A 20,123-nucleotide genomic window follows, 5' to 3' on the forward strand; every position below is an offset into this window, starting at 1 on the left:
GCCATGATATAAGCAACTGAAAATAATTAGAGCCATCTGATTCATTATCACATATTGTATTTTAATAGCAGACATATTTTTAAAGAACTCTAGATCTTTGCAGGAATCATTTATCAGGAGTGTTCTTTCCTCAAAGAGGTAATTAGGTGAAGAGCCGGTGTCACTTTGTAGTATAGAAATGATCCTTGAGGGGCACCTGGGTGGCTCAGTCAGCTGAGCGTCTGACTTCGGCTCAGGTCATGATCTCGCAGTTTGTGAGTTCGACCCCCGCGTCGGGCTCTGTGCTGACAGCTCAGAGCCTGGAGCCTGCTTCAGATTCTGTGTTTCCCTCTCTCTCTGCCCCTTCCCCACTCGTGCTCTGTCTCTCTCTGTCAAAGGTGAATAAACATTAAAAATAAAATGAAAAATAATAAAATAAAGAAATGATCCTTGAGTGAAGGAAAGGTAGAGAATGAGAGTGGATAGCTTTGCAAAATTGGGGATTATATAAGTTCTCACAAATGTTCTGAAATGAATACCTCTTTATGTTGTGGGAAATTAAGATCTCTTAAATCTTTTTTGATCTCCACATTGGAGATAGGAGAATATATCAGGGACTCTAAGATCCCAAGATTTCAGAAGTTCTCTTTGCATTATACACAATAACAGGGAAGACAGTAAGCTTAAAGCAGATGTAATGAAGATCATCCTTCATACGACTTTAGGGAAAGATAAACTATTGATGGTATGAAGTAATTGGTACATATTGCTTGTATTGGCTACAGAAATGGTGGTATTTAAAATTTGAGTCCTCATTTTGCTTTAGTTTAAAAAAATGCGGCTATTGGGGCGCCTGGGTGGCGCAGTCGGTGAAGCGTCCGACTTCAGCCAGGTCACGATCTCGCGGTCCGTGAGTTCGAGCCCCGCGTCAGGCTCTGGGCTGATGGCTCGGAGCCTGGAGCCTGTTTCCGATTCTGTGTCTCCCTCTCTCTCTGCCCCTCCCCCGTTCATGCTCTGTCTCTCTCTGTCCCAAAAATAAATAAAAAACGTTGAAAAAAAAAAAAAAAATGCGGCTACTGATGACAGAAGCGCCACAGGCTGGGATGTCCCCATCCAACTTCAGGCTTGCCATCGCATTCAAAAGGAGTTCCTTAGCTGAAAGAGATACTGGACCTTCAAAAATCAGTCAGTTAATCAGGCAGTTAAAGAATTAAGAAATACGAGTTCACTTATAGGTACGATTCTCCTACTCTCTGAACCTGTCTCTTCTAATTATGCTTTTTGTAGAAAGACTCACACTTCTATATACCGTAGAGTATTTTTATGCATTTTTTTGTAGCATCAGAGCCCACGATTTTCTGTTGATCTTGCAGATAAAAAGTTACAGATCATTTCTGTTGGATGAATCTCTTTGTTATACCATCCGAAGGGTTCTGAAAAAAAAAAAACAATGTCATAGTCATTTGAAGACAGAAAAAGAAACAACATCACTTGATTCAATGTGATAGCTATTTCTAAGGCAGAATTAAAATAGCATAATTTCAGCAATTTACTTTTTTACACTAATACCACAGTTCATTATTTTATACATTGAGGCACTTTAGAACCTCTCATATGCTTTTAATCTATCACTTACTAGTTGGCAATTACTACTTCATCTTCGGTCTCTATGCTCTTAAGAATTTGAACTCATAAAACAACATTGTTCTTATAATAGTGTAAAAACCACAGGAAAAGAAAAATTCCCCGTCTTTATTGAGCCCCACGTGTGAACATTTTTATATTCATCATACTTATACTTTAACATGTTTTAAAATTAAGGTGGATTTGCATGTTTTGAAAAAGGGGGAGAAGTCAAGAAGTCACTCTTACTGGACTACATGCGGAAAGTAAATTACAAAGGAAATTTCAAGGAAATTGAGGCCAACTGGCCATGTTGAAACAGCTAATATCACCCGGGGCCCATGCCCAGATGGAATAGAGTAATACTACCCAGGCCTGCCTGGGGTGTCCAAGGAGCCGATTCATGTGGGAAGAACCAAGGGACGTGACAAAAAGTGGAAGTGATGTCACTTGGAAAAGCCTCTGGATTGTGGTTAAGTCAGGGTTAAGCTATGAAGAGCCCCTTAGCCACACCATTGGACAGTTCAACCAAAGCTGACAGAAGGGAGGAAAAAGCCCTACGATTATGAGACAATACACAGTGAAATAGGTATCAGTGAGTAAAAAACTAGCACAGGTTAAAGAGTACTGAATACTGAACTTGTTGAAGTAAGAGCGTCAGCGAGAGTCTTCACAAAAGCCAGCTAGTCATCAGTCAAAGTGGAGGTTTTATAAGATGTACCTGATGAAGGCTGATTTTCTGCAAAGGGAGTTAAGATTATGTAGGCAGAGCACACTGCTGAGAAGGGCAAATTTGATCCCTATAATTAACTAATTTTTGTAACATAATCTTTAAAGACTATATTTATTCTTAGCACTATGGAATTTTGCCTAAAAAGCTTGAAAAATTCAACATTCATCCATGTAACAGTCAAGAGATATTTGTTGATTTTCTCTTTGATTGACATTATGTTAAGTCCTAGAAAATATAAAGATGAAATGGACATGATCATGTCTTAATCTTACTAATAAGTGAGAGAAACAGATATTAAACAAATAGCAACACAGGTAACTCTTACATTACAGGTATATTCAATGTTATGAGGAAAAAACAGTTTATTTCCCCGAACTTAGATTATAAACATGATGTCCATTATATGTGACTCTATGTCCATTCTCACATTGTGAGTTTCTTAATTTCCTCAATAAATTCTGTGATTCCAAACAATGATACTACTGGACCAGGGCAACAACCTCTTTTTCTGAAAATGTTGTGTTTCAAACAATAAATAGTTTGAAGTTTTAGAAGCATATTAAAAATCAGAAAAAAAATGTGTGAGAATATCTTTTGCCTTTGGTTTCCCCCATAAAAAAGAAGAAGAATATAAATATATTTCAAGAAAGTAATGACAGTGGAAAACATATGTTGGCAGTCTTAAACTCGGAGGAAGTTTACAGAATATGGTCTTGACTTTATGGTTTATTATCTTATTTGAAATGAAATATAGAAAGGTCCAACAATAATCAGGCAGCTTGCCATTGAGCCTGTAGCATTTCAAGAACCACAAAGGAAGAATGAATCATTCCCATACACCCTTAAACCACAGTTTCATATCTACCAATGATTTTTATAGCACTTGGGATTTGTTAATAGCTCATTATGATGATTTCAACATTCGAACCTCCTATTTTACAATTGTTGATATTTCATTGCCCCAAAATGATCAGTTAGCCAAGCCAAATCTTGATTCATGTCCTACCACAAAGAATGTCCATTTCCAGTAACTTTTGATGGTTTTCATTATTCTTAGTGATTGATTATTGCATTAACAGGTCAAATTTTTATCTTTACCTTTCCTGATTTAGTCAACAAAGATACGTATTTAAGCTGGTGAATTTGACAAGAGAGTTATCTTCCAGGATATGGACAACATGGAAAGATCTCAGGGATGTGTTAAATCACACACAAGACTCTGAAGAGCCATGGCTGTCTGTCTGTCTGCTGTCTGAAATTTAGACTGTTAGGAAAATTAAGACCCAACTCTAGTAGGGCTGCATTTCAAATGAAACTTCAAGTCATGCTAATGTCTGGCATCAATTTGAAATTCCTTAAATGTAACCACATAATTTCAGCTTTAAAAAGGGTCTGTCACTTTTAATGATCAAAAAGAAACTTTTGATTGCCATAGGACAATTTAGTGAAAGTCTTACAGCATCTTTTTTTTTGTTTGTTTTTTGGTTTTTTTTTTGTCTAAAACCAATACTTAGGAAGCAATTAATGATAATCAAGTGTGGATGCTATTAATTACCTATATATCAATTTGTTATAAAAAAATTTTTTTTAATTACATACTCATCAGAAGGCCTCAGTAAGAGTGGAAAGTCCCAAAAACAAAATTAGATTAAGATTTATCCTTCTAATGTGGAAAAGAAGAAAACAAATATATATGTAGATACATGGAATTGGAATTATTTATTATATGCAGTATCTGGGCCACACATTACTTTTAATAATAATATCATCTTGGATTTATATGGTGATATGTCTCCAGAAAGCCAGAAATTCTCTTTTATATTAAGGAGTAAATTACTACCAATATTAGCAATCATGTTTATAGATAAAGATTTTAATTCACAAAAATACATGATTTATCTGAGGTCACACAGTTCATCAGTATTAAAGTCAGGTAAGAATCCTAAGTTTGCTGATTTATAATCAAATATCTGTTCATTTGATTAAGAGTTCTTAACCTGGGGCCAAGAGCTTCAGGGACCTTTGAACATCTTGAAATTAAATGCAAAATGTCATCTATATGTATGTTTTTCTCCCCTGGCAAGAGGATCAGATTATCAAAAGGGGTCATGACATAAAACATATTAAATACTATCTCATTTGACTAACCCACTTCTTTACTAGATTTCTCTAAAAAGGGATCGCATTCATTTCCATAATAAATTTAAAGTTCAGCCAAAGTTTCTAAACGGTATGCTAGAGTTGGAATACATTAATGTAGCTTAGTAAACAACTTTGCAGAGAACAACTTAGATGACAGGGACTTGAATCCCTAGTTAACTTTTACATGCCTTGACATTTATTCTTAGCGCATCACAGAATTCACATAGGAAAATGCTACACTTAAACAGTTAAATGTACTTTAATTATCACTCCTGATTTGTAACTTTTGGTACGTAATGAAAAATTCATCTTTTGAACTAAAATTGCTCAGAGCAGAAGGCAATATATTTCCCATAAATGTATAACATCAGATCAGCTGGGCTTTACTTACGAGAACAAAACCGAATTTGCTTTCTCTCCCATTTTACCTTTTGGAAATTTTGCACTCACAGAAAAAAATACTCTAATTCAGAACACAATAAAGTATCAAATTCATTTCATCTAATTTTCAGTGTGGAAATGTCATAGTCTATATTTTCATTTTTAATGCTAAGAAGTAAAAGTTAGAAGCAATTTAAATATTGATTTTCATATGTACATATAAGCAGTTTGGATTTGGTTCTACATTGAATATATTTATTGTTGCTCCATTAGAAATAAAAAGGTGCGGACTTCACCTGAAATCTTCATATCCCTTCACATGGGGGGCCATACCAATACGGAGCATCCAAACTGAGAGCTTTGAGTGCGTCAATTAATTCAACAAAACAGCCTCTTCAGCCATCTCTCCACAGACTTAATCAAATCTTTAGGTTCATTGTGAATAGTATGAGACCCTTGCTATGTTATTCAAGGAAAGAAAGAAAATCACCAGCACTCAGTTGTACTTGATTTGGCCTAGGAATCACCTGTCAGGCCTTTCAGGCTTAGGTATAATCTCAGCACCAAATGATTTACAAGTCAACAGCCTAGAATCCACAGGGTCTCCACATCAGCTTGTATGTCAAAGACAGATGTCTAATATGTTTCTTCTCAAGATATAGGAAGTGTTTTGATGGCTGTCATCATGAGGCTTATCCAGGTTCCCAGGGGAAGGGCAGAGTAGGTCTATACTGGTATATATACTCCTTGTCCAATAAAATGCATCGAAGGTATGAAGCAAGAGTTTCTTGTCCAGTGGACCACAGGGTTTGTGTCTCTGTAGCTGCTGACAGGTTAACTTTTATTTCTATCCCCAACTCATGACTAAGGCAAAACATTCCCCAAGGCCTACAGGTCTTTGGCACGGACACTAGCTTACAGTTGAAGAGGCATTGGCTTACAGTTGACAGAGAAGAGGTTATTCCCCTCCAACCCAAAAAGGTGTGGATCAGTTTTGTCTCACTGAAGATTTATGAAAATTAAAACAATTTCCTCAGTCTTCTTTTTCTAAGTGGCAGGATGGGGAGGACCAGTTATGAGCCTAACCAGAAAGTTGAATTTCAACACCAAATCAATTCATAAATGTAAAGATAATCAAGGTTAGGCTTCTTTTTTGAGTCTTATAAGCCATGTTAGTTCTGCTGCAAAGCTTTCTCTGCTTTGACAAAGAAAGACATGGGGCCAGCTTTCCATTTCTAGGCATTGTCCCCATTTCAATTGCTGGTATCTATCACTGACTGAGTAGCACACAGGCCAATATTTCCTGACTATGAGATCAATGGCTGGACCAGAGACATCAATAGAGAGGATAAAGATTGCTAATTTCTGTGGTCGATGTCAGGAGCAGGGGAAAAATACAAATGGCAGTGATAAACCAGGTTTATCTGTTGTTTGATCAAGGAATGCCTCACACAAAACAAGGAAGCAGAGAAACCCAGAACAGAGGCAGATAAACTGTTTATCGGTCAGCTGGACTTGTTCTGTTATATCTTTATTTTGGAGATGGCAGAATGGGCTTCTTTGCTTAAAGACCGTCTTCCTGGAACTAAAAAGAAAAATATGTCTGCTTTTGGGCAGGTGGCTGCAGAAAAGGCGAACTCTCCTTCAATATGGGAATATTTATTTATAAAGCAAGTAGTCCCAGAAGTCCAAATACTGCTAAACCAATATAAGACACAGATGTGTATCCTGGTACAGATGACTTCACTAGGACACCTAGTCTATTAATGGCAGCATGGATAAATTGTGGCAGGTGTATTTGAACGATTACAGTCAAACTGAATACTTAAGCTACTCGTTTGCTATAATTAGGCTCATCCTTGAAAGGCAATGCAATTTTCGTTCCAATTAATGATCATAATCTCTACTACATTTCTTACCTTTATCCTTGTAAAAACTTCATCAAATGTGTGTACTTACTGTCTCCTAAAGATAGCTAGTGAGTTTGTGACTCCTTGTTTATGTCATTCTTCATTTGTGGAATACCCTTCACCATTTCCCTATTGATCTCAATCCTGCCCATCCCTATTCCAAAGCACGTCTGCCTTCAATTTCTTCCTTGCTCTACACTCTTCTAAGTCCGATGTCTGCATTTGGCATTAGTATACATCCTACTTAGTTATAAATTTATTAATTTCTTCCTGCGCTGTTATGAGAAGAGCCTAGTATTAGAGTCACGTGATTGTGATTCTAGTCTCTAATTTGCTACACGGTATTTTTTTTCTATTCAGTAAGTAGTTTAACCTCTCCAAGATTAACCTCTCTTTGCTAGTAAAATGAAAAGAAAAATTTTTTCCTTTCCTAGGAGAACTGTTAAAAGTAACAAATTAAGCTTGAAATGAATGAAATGTAATCATCACCAAAAACACTGCGTTGTGGTGTTTTAATTGATTTCCATCCGGATTATCAGCATTTGAGGAATAAGTCTGGACTACCTAACATCCCCTTGTGCTTTTCAACACACTTATCAAAGCCTATCCTTATACTTATAACAATGTAAACGATCTTTTATGTATGTATCTCTTTGACTAAACTAAAAGCTGCCCAAACTGAACTTACGTCGCATTTACCCTTGAATCTCTAGCACCTAGTACCTGGCAACAAATTTCCTCCCAAAACACGTGATAAACTGAACCAAATTACTGTATATATTTTCATCATATGGCACAATGCTTTGTGTGTAGTCAGTGTAAGTTGTTTTTTTGTTAAGTGATTAAGCTAGATATCAGTCATTACCTACAGTTTATCTTAGAACTTCTCGTTCAGATCGGTTCATCAATATATGTGACAAATGGCAAAACAACTATTTCTACAACAAAGCAAGTACTTGAAAACCATGAGAAAGCCTTTGCCTATGTAACTACAGCACACAATTAAACATAATTATAAAATACCCCACATAGTGTGCAAATTCAAATCATCAATATGTAAGAGAACCAATATATAGAAGTAGTTTGAACTCATTGGCAATGCTGAAGTCATTCCAGAAATATAAAAGTTGGGTCAGGGCCTCTCGGTTGAGAATTTACATCCTAGAATAATGCAAAAACAGTCCATTATAGAACATAACAAAAGTTTTTTTTTTACATAAACATGGTTAAGGATGCAAGATTAAAGGGTACAGTCCAAAAAATCTGTTGCTGGTAAAATATTATGATATCCAATAGGAACTTAGGGAACACTTTGGCCATTTGAAACTTAAACTTTCCAGATTTCCAACTTTTTTCCTAGTAACCAGTCTCAAATTCTGAGGGAAAATGTACTCCTTTTTATTTACATAAAGGCCAGGAACAAATGTCTCCCATATTTACCCTTTCTATGAAACTCTTTCCACTTTAAGAAGGATGTGATCATTTCTTCTTTAACTGGTTCCACAGCTCTAATTTCTCCCTTTACTTACAATTGTACTTCGTTTTTCATGCATTGTCTCCCAATCAAACTAAATGTGAGATGAGGTAGGATAAGACACATGACTATTTTGGTGGTCAAAAGGTAGATACAGGTAACAGGAAGAGAGTCCCATTCTCCAGTTCCTTTCTTATCACTCTGGGCACCTTCACAAATCACCCTCACACTTTAGTTTAAAAAGTAAAAAGGAGCAATTTCTGGATTCTCGTGTGGCATTTATGGAGTTTATGAGTTGTCACTCTCATCCCTATAACGAGAAAAAAGTTGAACAAACCGAAAATCAACAACTTTTCTTTAGATCTGTCAGAGAAGTGAAATAACAGAGCAAATTTTGCTCCCAAATTTGGAGAGATAGACAGGCAGAAACAGAGAATCACAGTTTACCAAGGCAGAAACTCAGGAGGAGGAACCTCCAGGACCAGGACCAGAGTAGGCAGCCCTAAACTGTAAAAGACAAGTTGCCAGAGACTCAGTGTGCACTGAGTTAAAGTTTGAGGTGAAGACTCTAGGGGGCCCAGTCTTAGGGAGGCTCCCACACTTTTGTGAGTTGTACTTCCAGGAGTCATGCCAGGCTCTCACGGTGAAGGACAAAGAAAAATCCCCTCGTGCATCTGGAAGGGGGAAGGGGGAAAGTAGCTATTCTGAAATGCAGGCAGAGCATTTTATTCTGTTTAACCAGACCTACCCTCAAAAGGAACTATTTCACCACAGCCTAACAGACTAGAGTTTGCCAGAGCTTAACCCACCTTGGGAAAAGGAAATACTCAAATCAGCTCCCCCTAGACTTTAATATGTAAGAAGGCAAATACTCAACCTCAGTCTGATCTAGCCTTCCACGTGGAGGCTCTCCTCCAGCCTTCCATGTGGGATAGGGAAGTACTTACCTCTAGCCCCCTCTAGCCTTCTTGTCTTACTTGAGTGGGGTGTGAGGATTGAGGGATGGGGGACCCTAAGAACCATGTGTAAAGATCACAGCCTGGGGAAGTAGGTGCACTAAAAGACTGAGACCAAATAAAAAAACTGTAGAATGCTTCCCTTCCCCCAGCTTCAACAACACGTCACTAAAGATCTACTTAACTCAGTTCCTTTTACCCAGCACATCGTGTCTGGCTTTCAACAAGAAAACTGTAAGGCATACTAAAAGGCAGAAAGCACAGTTTGAAGAGACAGAGCAAACATCAGAAGTAGACTCCGATGTGACAGGGATGTTAGGAATTATCAGGCTGGGATAATACAACTATGAATAATATGCTAAGGACTCTTACGGAAAAGGGAGACAACATGCAAGAACAAATGAGTAATTTGAGCAGAGAAATAGGGAGCCTAAGAATCAAAAAGCAATACTAGAAATAAAAAACACTGTAACACAAAGAATGCTTTTGATGGGCTCATTGGGAGACTGGACAGGTTGAGGAAAGGATCAGTGAGCTTAAGAATAAGTCAATAGAGGGGCGCCTGGGTGACTCAGTCTGTTAAGCATCCGACTTCGGCTCAGGTGGTGATCTCACAGTTAGCGGGTTTGAGCCCCATGTCGGGCTCTGTGCTGACAGCTCAGAGCCTGGAGCCTGCTTCGGATTCTGTGTCTCCCTCTCTCTCTGTCCCTCCCCCACTTGCACTCTGTCTCTCCCTCTCAAAAATAAACATTAAAAAATTAAAAAACAAAATAATAAGTCAATAGAAATTCTTCAAAAGCACAGAGAAAAAAAGACTAAAAAACAGAACAGAATATCCAAGGGTTATCTAGGATAATTATAAAAAAGATGATATATGTGTAACAGGAATACACTGAAAGGAGAAGAGAGAAAAAAAACTAGAATATATAACGTAATAATGACTGAGAATTTCCCAAAATTAATGTCAGACATCAAAACACACATACTGGAAGCCCAGAAAGCACTATGCAGGAATATGGCAAAAATCTAGGCATGTCATATTCAAATTAAAGAAATGAAAAAATACTGAAAGAAATCAGAGGAAAATAAACCAATAGTAAAGAAATACAAGAATTACATCAGACTTCTCTTCAGAAACCGTGCAAACAAGAAAAGAGTGGGGTGAATTATTTATAGTGTTGAGTAAACACACACACACACACACACACACACAATCACACACACACACACACACACACACACACACCAAAGTAGAATTCTGTATTCAGAAACATTATCTATCAAAATAAAGGAGAAATACTTTCTCAGACAAATAAAGAATTGAGGGAATTTGTCACTGGTAGATCTGCCTAGAAGAAATATCAAAAAAAGTTCTTCACAGAGGAAGGAAATAAAACCCATCTCTACATTTAAAAAAAAGGCATAACATTAAAAAGAGGAATATGTGAAGGTAAAATAAAAACTTTTATTTTTCTTATTCTTAATTGCTATAGAAGATAAGTTTGTTTAAAAAAATAATAGCAACAATGTATTCAGTAATTACAGCTTATGCATAAATGTAATAACTAACAGCAATGTTATAAGGGACAGGAGAGAGGAATTAGAAATACTTTGTTACCAGACACTTATACTACCCATGTAGTGGTGTAATGTTATTTGAAAATGGAATTGGATTCCCTGTAAATGTATACAGCAAACTTTATGGCAACCACAAAAAAAATAAAAAAATAAAAAGAGAAGTATAATTGATATGCCAAAAAAGGAGAGAAAGTGGAATCATATAAAATGCTCAATTATTCAAAATTCAAAAAAATAAAATGTTCAATTAAAATCACCACGACAAAAACATAGACAAAAACAGAAACAAAGAACAAAGGCAATGAAGAGAAAATAGCAACAAGTATGATAAATATAAATCCAATATTCACTTCAAATGTCAATGGCTAAACACATCCAGACAGAGACTGGACACATACACAAATGAGACACAATTCTATGTTGTTTATTTAAACTTACTTTAAATATAAAGACACATACAGATTCAAAGAAAGAGACAGAGAAAGATATATCATGTTTATCAACATTAATCAAAAGAAATCTAAAATTTTTGACCAAGAAAATTATCAACAAAATTATCAAGGATCTAGAGGGTTTTTACACAATGATGTCAATTCACTAAGACAACAATCCTTAATGTGTATGCACCTAACAACAGAGCTTTAAAATATGTAAGACAAAACTGATAGACTTGCATGGGGAAATAGATAAATACACTATTGTAACTGAAGACTTCAACCTGGCTCTATCAATAAGTGACAGATTGAGCAGGCAAAACAGTAGTAAGGACATAGTTGAACTCAACAGCACCATCAACTGAATGTAATTGACATATACTCCTTCATTCAACAACAGAATACACATTCTTCCAAGCTTATATGGAAGATTCACCCATATAGACCACACTCTGGGCTATGAAATATATCTTCACAAATGTGAAAGCATAGAAATTATGCAATACCTGCTCTCAGACCACAATGGAATTAAACTAGAAATAAAGAAAGAAATAAAATTAATAATCTAAGCTTTCACTTTAAGAAACTAAGAAGAGTGGGGCACCTGGGTGGTTTGGTTGGTTAAGCATCCAACTTCAGCTCAGGTCAGATCTCGAGGCTGGAGTTTGAGCCCCACTTGGGACTCTGTAATGACAGCTCAGAGCCTGGATCCTGCTTCGGATTCTGTGTCTCCTTCTCTGTCTCCCCCTCCCCTGCTCATGCTCTGTCACTCTCTCTCTAAATAAATAAATAAATAAATAAACATTAAAAAAATTAAATAGAAACCAAGAAGAACAAGTTAAATCTAAAGTGAGCAGAAGCGCACAGCAAAGGAAACAACCAACAAAACTAAAAGGCAACCAACGGAATGGGAAAAGATATTTGCAAATGACATATCGGACAAAGGGCTAGTATCCAAAATCTATAAAGAGCTCACCAAACTCCACACCCGAAAAACAAATAACCCAGTGAAGAAATGGGCAGAAAACATGAATAGACACTTCTCTAAAGAAGACATCCGGATGGCCAACAGGCACATGAAGAGATGCTCAACGTCGCTCCTTATCAGGGAAATACAAATCAAAACCACACTCAGATATCACCTCACGCCAGTCAGAGTGGCCAAAATGAACAAATCAGGAGACTATAGATGCTGGCGAGGATGTGGAGAAATGGGAACCCTCTTGCACTGTTGGTGGGAATGCAAACTGGTGCAGCCACTCTGGAAAACAGTGTGGAGGTTCCTCAGAAAATTAAAAATAGACCTACCCTATGACCCAGCAATAGCACTGCTAGGAATTTACCCAAGGGATACAGGAGTACTGATGCATAGGGGCACTTGTACCCCAATGTTTATAGCAGCACTCTCAACAATAGCCAAATTATGGAAAGAGCCTAAATGTCCATCAACTGATGAATGGATAAAGAAATTGTGGTTTATATACACAATGGAGTACTACAGGGCAAGGAGAAAGAACGAAATATGGCCCCTTGTAGCAACGTGGATGGAACTGGAGAGTGTGATGCTAAGTGAAATAAGCCATACAGAGAAAGACAGATACCATATGGTTTCACTCTTATATGGATCCTGAGAAACTTAACAGAAACCCATGGGGGAGGGGAAGGGAAAAAAAAAAAGAGGTTAGAGTGGGAGAGAGCCAAAGCATAAGAGACTCTTAAAAACTGAGAACAAACTGAGGGTTGATGGGGGGTGGGAGGGAGGGGAGGGTGGGTGATGGGTATTAAGGAGGGCACCTTTTGGGATGAGCACTGGGTGTTGTATGGAAACCAATTTGACAATAAATTTCATATATTGAAAAAAAAATACGTTTGGCAATAATATAAAATCAATTGAAATTAGAGACCAAATACTGTATCATAAGATAAATATTAGTTGAAGACTTTTCTCTCCAAAAGAAATGAAACATTGCTCAGGATAAACATATATTTATTACTTTAAAAAAATAAAATAAAGTGAGCAGAAGCAAGGAAATAAAAATTACATCAGAAATCAATAAAATTGAAAAAGGAAGTTAATAGAGAAAAAAATAACAAAACCAAAAGCTGGTTGTTGGAAAAGAATAATAAAATTGAAAAACATCTAGATTAACTAAGAAAAAAAGAGAGAAGATACCAATAATAACTTTCTAAAACCAAAACATCACATGTACAATAAACAGATAACAAAGTAATATTATGAACAACTTACTGTTCACTAATTTGATGATTTAGATAAAATGGATTAGTTTTTTTAAAGGCACAATCTATAAAACTTCACACAAAGAGAAATAGGTCATATGAACAGGCTGATATTTATTACAGAAATTGAATAAATTATTAATAACCAAAAACAGAAAACACCAGGCCCAGATTGGTTCATCAGTAAATTCTACCAAACATTTAAGAAAGAAATTTGACCAATTCTCTGCAATCTCTTTGAGAAAACAGAAACTGAGGGAATATTTCTTAACTTCTCCTATGAGGCCAGTGACATCCTAATACCAAAATTGGACAAATATGACAAGAATGGGAAACAACAGACTGGTATCTCTCATGAACACAGATGCAAAAATCCTCAATAAAATCATAACACATCAACCCAACAACATATAAAAAGAACTATACACCAAGACTAAATGGGATTTATTCCAGGTATGCAAGACTTGTTTAACTTTTGATAATCAATATAATCCATCACATCAACAGGCCGAAGAAGAAATGATGATATCAAGAAATTTGATGGGGGCGCCTGGGTGGCTCAGTTGGTTAAACATCTGACTTCGGCTCAGGTCATGCAGTTCATGGGTTCAAGCCCTGCATTGGGCTCTGTGCTGACAGCTCAGAGCCTGCTTTGGATTCTGTGTCTCCCTCTCTCTCTGCCTCTCCCCCACTTGACTCTTTCTCTCCCTCTCTCTGTCTCAAAAAATAAAATAAAATAAAATAAAATAAAATAAAATAAAATACTTAAAAAATTAATAAATGTGATAAAACATTTGGCAATATCTAAAACTCACTCTTGATAAAAACTTTCAGGAAACCAGTAATAGAGTAGATCTTCCTCACCTTGAGAGAGAACACCTATATAAAAAATCTATAGCTAACAACATACTCAATGGTGATAAACTAGATTTCCCTCTCAGATCAGGAACATGACAAGGATGTCCCGTGTCACTCCTCCTCTTCAACATATTCTTGAACTCTTAGACAAAGCAATAAGAAAAGAAAAGGAAAGCAAAGGTATACCATTTGGTAAGGATAAAATTAAACTGTCTTTATCTGCAGATGATGTGATTGTCTATACAGAAAATAACAAAGAATCAATGAAAGAGCTCCTGGAATTAATATGTGACTATAATAAGGTTTTAAGATACAAAGTTAACACACAAAATTGATTGTTTTTCTGTACACAAGCAATGAACTATTGGATTTTGAAATTAAAAACACTTTTGCATTAGCACCTCTGAAAATGAAATACTTAAATATAAATCTTACAAAATATGTACAAGCTTGATATGAGGAAAACTAGGAAACTCTGATGAAAGAAATCAAAAGAAGTAAGTAGAAAGATATTCCATTTGCATGGATATAAAGACTCAATACTGATCAAATGTCAGGTCTTCCCAACTTGGTCTATTGATTCAATGCAATCAATACTGGAATCATACTCTGTATAATTTCAATTTCTATAGATTGAGCTATTTTTATGGTTAAGAATATAGTCTGTCTTGCTTAATGTTCCATGTATACTTCAAATGAATGTGTATTTTGCTGGTCTTGTGTTCTGGAAATGTCAGTTTGGTCAGGTTGGTTGACTGTTAACGTTGATAGTTACATTATATGTTAAGGTCTTCCACATTCTCACTGCTTTTTTTTTTTCTACTTCATTGATTAGTAAAGAGAGGGATTTTAAAGTCTCTAACTAGAATTTACAATTATTTTTAAACAGTGGATTTATCTGTTTTTCTTTTCAGTTTTATCAAGTTTTGCTTTGTGAAGAAGTCCTCTTCTTAGGTACAAATTCATTTACTATTGTCATGTTTTTAGTATCAATTATATGACTACTTTTCAGAATTTAATACCTTTCTTCATTCCTGGTAGTATTCCTTGTTATGAATTGTAGTTTGTACTATATTAATATAACCACTACATCTTTCTTTTGATTAATCTTTGCATAGTACATCTTTTATCACATACTTTTAACATGTGTATATTTTTATATTTAAAGTAGTTTTCTTTTAGGCATCCCATAGCTGGGTCTTACACCTTATCCAATTTGACAAGCTCAGTCTTTTTTAACTGTGTAAATTAAATAATTTATATTTATTGATACAGTTCGATGTATACCTACCACTTTTTCATTGTTTTAGCTGCCCTTTGTTTCACTTTTTCATGGTTCTAGCTGCCCTTTGTTTCTTTCGTATCTCTTCTTTGATCTTCTTAATTAAGCACTTTTTATTATCCCACTTTATGTCTACTCTTGGCTCATTATTTATAGTTATTTAAATCAATAGTTGCTATATGGTTTACAATATACATCATCTGCAGTCTTTCTTCACATCTAGTAAAAAAAATACAACCTTAAAATTCCCAGTTGACCAACTACTATTTCTGATTTAATGTTTTCATATTTTTCTAGAGTGGAGTCATTTCCATTATATCTATTAAGTAGCAAAACCAATAATTAATTTACTAATATTTATTAAACATCTATTATGTGTCAGATAGTTTTCTAACTTACATGGAGCATGCCATTTTATATATATAACTCTACAAGGTAAATATTATTGTTATCTCCATTTGATAGCTCACAGAATTGAGGCATAAAGTGACTTACCCAAAATTATACATCCTTGTGATATTTGAAGTCAGTCAGTCTAACCCAGAGTTTGTGATCTCAATCAATACAATACAGTTGCTGACACATAGTCAATTTATTAATTGTAAAAACTAATAGTATTTTTGGTTTGTTTTCTAAAATTCACTATGGGAAAAAATTGTCACAAATGGCAACTTGTTCATTTCCTTCTTACTAACTAACTAATATTTTTGTCTCATATCTTACCACATTTGCCAGTACTCTCAGAAAAATAAAAACAGAGGGCACCTGGGTGGCTCAGTTGGTTAAGTGTCTGACTTCAGCTCAGGTCATGATTTCATGGTTCACGGGTTTGAGCTCCACATCAAGCTCTGTGCTGATAGCTCAGAGTCTGGAACCTGCTTCAGATTCTGTGTGTGTGTGTGTGTGTGTGTGTGTGTGTGTGTGTGTGTCTGCCCCTCCTCCACTCATACTTTGTCTCTGTCTGTCTCTCAAAAATGAATGAAAGTTTTTACCCAAGGGATACAGGAGTGCTGAAGCATAGGGGCCCTTGTACCCCAATGTTTATAGCAGCACTTTCAATAATAGCCAACTTACGGAAAGAGCCTAAATGTCCATCGACTAACAAATTGATAAAAAAGATGTGGTTTATATATACAGTGGAAAACTACTTGGCATGAGAAAGAGTGAAATATGGCCTTTTGTAGCAACGTGGATGGAACTGGAGGGTATTAAGCTAAGTGAAATAAGTCAGGCAGAGAAAGACAGATACCATATGATTTTACTCGTATGTGGATCCTGAGAAATTCAATGGAGGACCATGGGGTAGGGGAAGTGGGGGAAAAAGTTACAGAGAGGGAGGGAGGCAAACCATAAGAGACTCTTAAATACTAAGAACAAACTGAGGGTTGATGGGGGGGTGGGGGAGAGAGGAAAGTGGGGGGTGGGCATTGAGGAGGGCACCTGTTGGGATGAGCACTGGGTGTTGTATGGAAACCAATTTGACAATAAATTATATTTAATATAAAAAATGAATAAAAATGTAAAAAAAAAAGGAAAAAGGAAAATGGTATTAAAAAGAAATGTGTCTTTTATTCTTGGTATTAAAGTGAATGTTTTTATGTTCTTCAGTTTATTAAGATTTTTAATGGTGACAAATGAGTATAAGTTATTGAATGTTTGATAAACTTTTCTTATTTCTCCCTTTTTTCTGTTTTATAAATCTATTACAATCACATTATTAAGTATACTGACAAAAATTTCTAAAGAGAAGGAAAATTATTAGGAACAAGTAAAATAAACATTCTCTAACTGAATGCAAAAAAAAATATATTCACCTATCAATATAATGGCATGTAACTTGAGCATTCTTTCCAGTAGAGAATTCAATCAATAATAACATTCAATAAATTTTTACTAACTACCTAAATGGGCTAGAGAATTTGCACAGTTCATAATGACTAACATTATCTTCCATATGTCAAGTGCCGAAAAGACAGAATTTTACCCAATGTTCAAATGGTGGCATTATATTGCTGCAATCTGTTCTATAACCAAATCCAAAAGTTGATTTGATAATTTTAGTGAAGTAGAGCTGAGTCCAGAACATAATCTCATGAAACAGATTTTAAATTCTTGTTTGTAATGCAGCCATTGTATGTGACACCTAATACATCAGAAGGGTTAAATGGCAGATTCTTAGAATATTAGTATCTGCAGGTTGCCAGGAGCTCTATGGGTTAGGGATGCTTGGGTGGAACTTCTTACATAGTAAAGGAATATCCATGATCTTGTCATATTGCTGCCTTCTTCTTCTTCTTTTTTGAGAGAGAGAGAGACAGAGACAGAGACAGAGCGCAGGGGAGGAGCAGAGGGAGAGGGAGAGAGACAATCCCAAGCAAGCTCTATGCCCAGCTGGAGACTGATGTGGGGCTTGATCTCACAACCCTGGGATTGTGAAATCAAGAGTCGGACGTTCAACCGACTGAACCAACCAGGTGCCTCTCCATGATCTTGTCTTCTAAATATTTATTCCCATGAGGAGGTCTTTTATATAGCACCAATAAGAACGAGTGGATGTGAAAATACACTTAGATTAAAAACTAAGCAAATAATAACACTTCATTAATTTCTTCTTCCTCCAAGTGACTCAGGGAAGATCAAAAGAATTGGGCATGTTGAACACATATGATTACACAGACATTCTATAACTCTATCACATGTTCATCTCTCTATCAAGACTGATGGCTCCCTGAAGGTGACACAGATATCTATATCTGTATCTACACACACATACATGCATGCACACACACACACAGATATACTTCTAAGTACACATACGTGTATTTTTTATTTGAATAATTAGATGGTTGAAAATCAATGGTGGAACCCCAGATATACAATAGAGCTACACAGATAGATCCCAAAACAAATTTCTGAGCAAATTTTCCAGTTATCCTCTAACTGGATAACCTGTAACTGGGCTGCATTATCCTTATACTGTAGCTACCAGCCACAAGTGGCCATTTAAATTATACTTCAGTTAGTTAAAATTAAATAAAATGTAAGGGGCACCTGAATGGCTCAGTCAGTTGGGCATCTGACTCCCATTTAGGCTCAGGTCATGATCTCACAGTTCATGAATGCCAGCCCTGCATCAGGCTGACAGTGCAGCACCTGCTTGGGATTCTCTCTCCTTCTCTCTCTGCCCCTGCCCTGCTTGTTCTGGCTCTCTGTCTCAAAATAAATAAACTTTAATAAATACATAAATAAATAAATAAATAAATAAATAAATAAGTAAAATTTAAAATTCATTTCCTTATCCACACTAGCCACATTTCAAGTGCTCAACAGCAGACGTAACTAGAAGCCAACGTACTGGGCAGTACAGATACAGAATGCTCCTATCTTCACAGAAAGTTTTATCGGATGGCACTGCCCTAAGGATAACAGATAGTCCTCCTTCAGCACTCAGTGAGAAGAAATCCTACAAAAGTGTTACAACATTTCAAATTCTTCTTCACACAGATTTGACCATGAAGACTCAAGTCTTAATATAGAGGGCTTTCGGCCACAGAACAATTGATTTTTCACAATATTAGCTAGAGAGTGTTAAAGCAATAAGGCCCCTGGGCCACTTCTGAATTATGACCACCAAAGGAATGTTTAATGATGCTAAAGTGGAAAATTCATGGTGCTGCAAAAAGGGACGATCATTTTTTTTGCTTGCATCTCAAATAGGCAGCAACTCTTCATATGAAAAGGAGTTCAAAGCTCTATACAATCGCCAAAGCAAAGGTAGCACATATTAGGCAGAAGTAATGCAGTTGTTGGGGCGCCCGTGTGGCTTAGTCTGTTAGGCATCAGACTCTTGATTTCAGGGCAGGTTATGATCTCATGGTTCATGAGTTCAAGCCCTGCATCGAGCTCTGTGCTGTCAGCTTGGGACTCTCTCTCTCTCTCTCTCTCTCTCTTTCTCTCTGCCTCTCCCCTGCTTGAGTATCCTCTCTCTAAATAAATTAACTTGAAAGGAAGGAAGGAAGGAAGGAAGGAAGGAAGGAAGGAAGGAAGGAAAAACAGTTGTTAAAGACAACAAGACTTGAAACATTACTCAACAATAGCCTGCACAAAGAGCTTACTGGAGAAAAGCAAAACCATGCATAAACATAAATTAATTGAGACTCCTTAGTTGAAAACAAGACTTTTAGCAAGTACATAAGCAATACACACATATATATGTACATACATATATACATACACACATGTGATTTTAGTAATAGAGCCCTAAAGAAAGACATGGCCACAAAAAAGCAGTTTACATCTCTTGGAACAAACAGTACATAGGATACAATAAAAATATCCAACAGTATTTTTTAAGCTGTGTGGCTTCAGGTTATCATCTTTTCCTTAATGAGCAAAATCAGCAAGTCAATATTAAACACAAATATATATATATATACATATGTATATATATATATATATATATATATATATATATATGATTTTGTGTACTGGGTTCTGTCATTTTCAAAATACCTCTTTTTTTTAATCTTCAAACA

General features: G+C 36.1%; 1 long non-coding RNA gene across 1 annotated transcript in view; it reads right to left on the bottom strand.

The window, feature by feature from the left end:
* Nucleotides 1–1,059: 1,059 nt before the first annotated feature.
* Nucleotides 1,060–20,123, bottom strand: part of LOC132663585 (uncharacterized) — a 553,467-nt gene continuing 534,403 nt past the window's right edge. The window contains exon 13 of the long non-coding RNA XR_013551829.2: nucleotides 1,060–1,412. This is a non-coding gene — a long non-coding RNA (uncharacterized LOC132663585). The remainder of the gene's footprint in view (nucleotides 1,413–20,123) is intronic.

This window comes from Panthera onca, chromosome D4 (genome assembly GCF_046562875.1).
Source record: "Panthera onca isolate mPanOnc1 chromosome D4, mPanOnc1 haplotype 2, whole genome shotgun sequence".
Lineage (NCBI taxonomy): Eukaryota > Metazoa > Chordata > Mammalia > Carnivora > Felidae > Panthera > Panthera onca.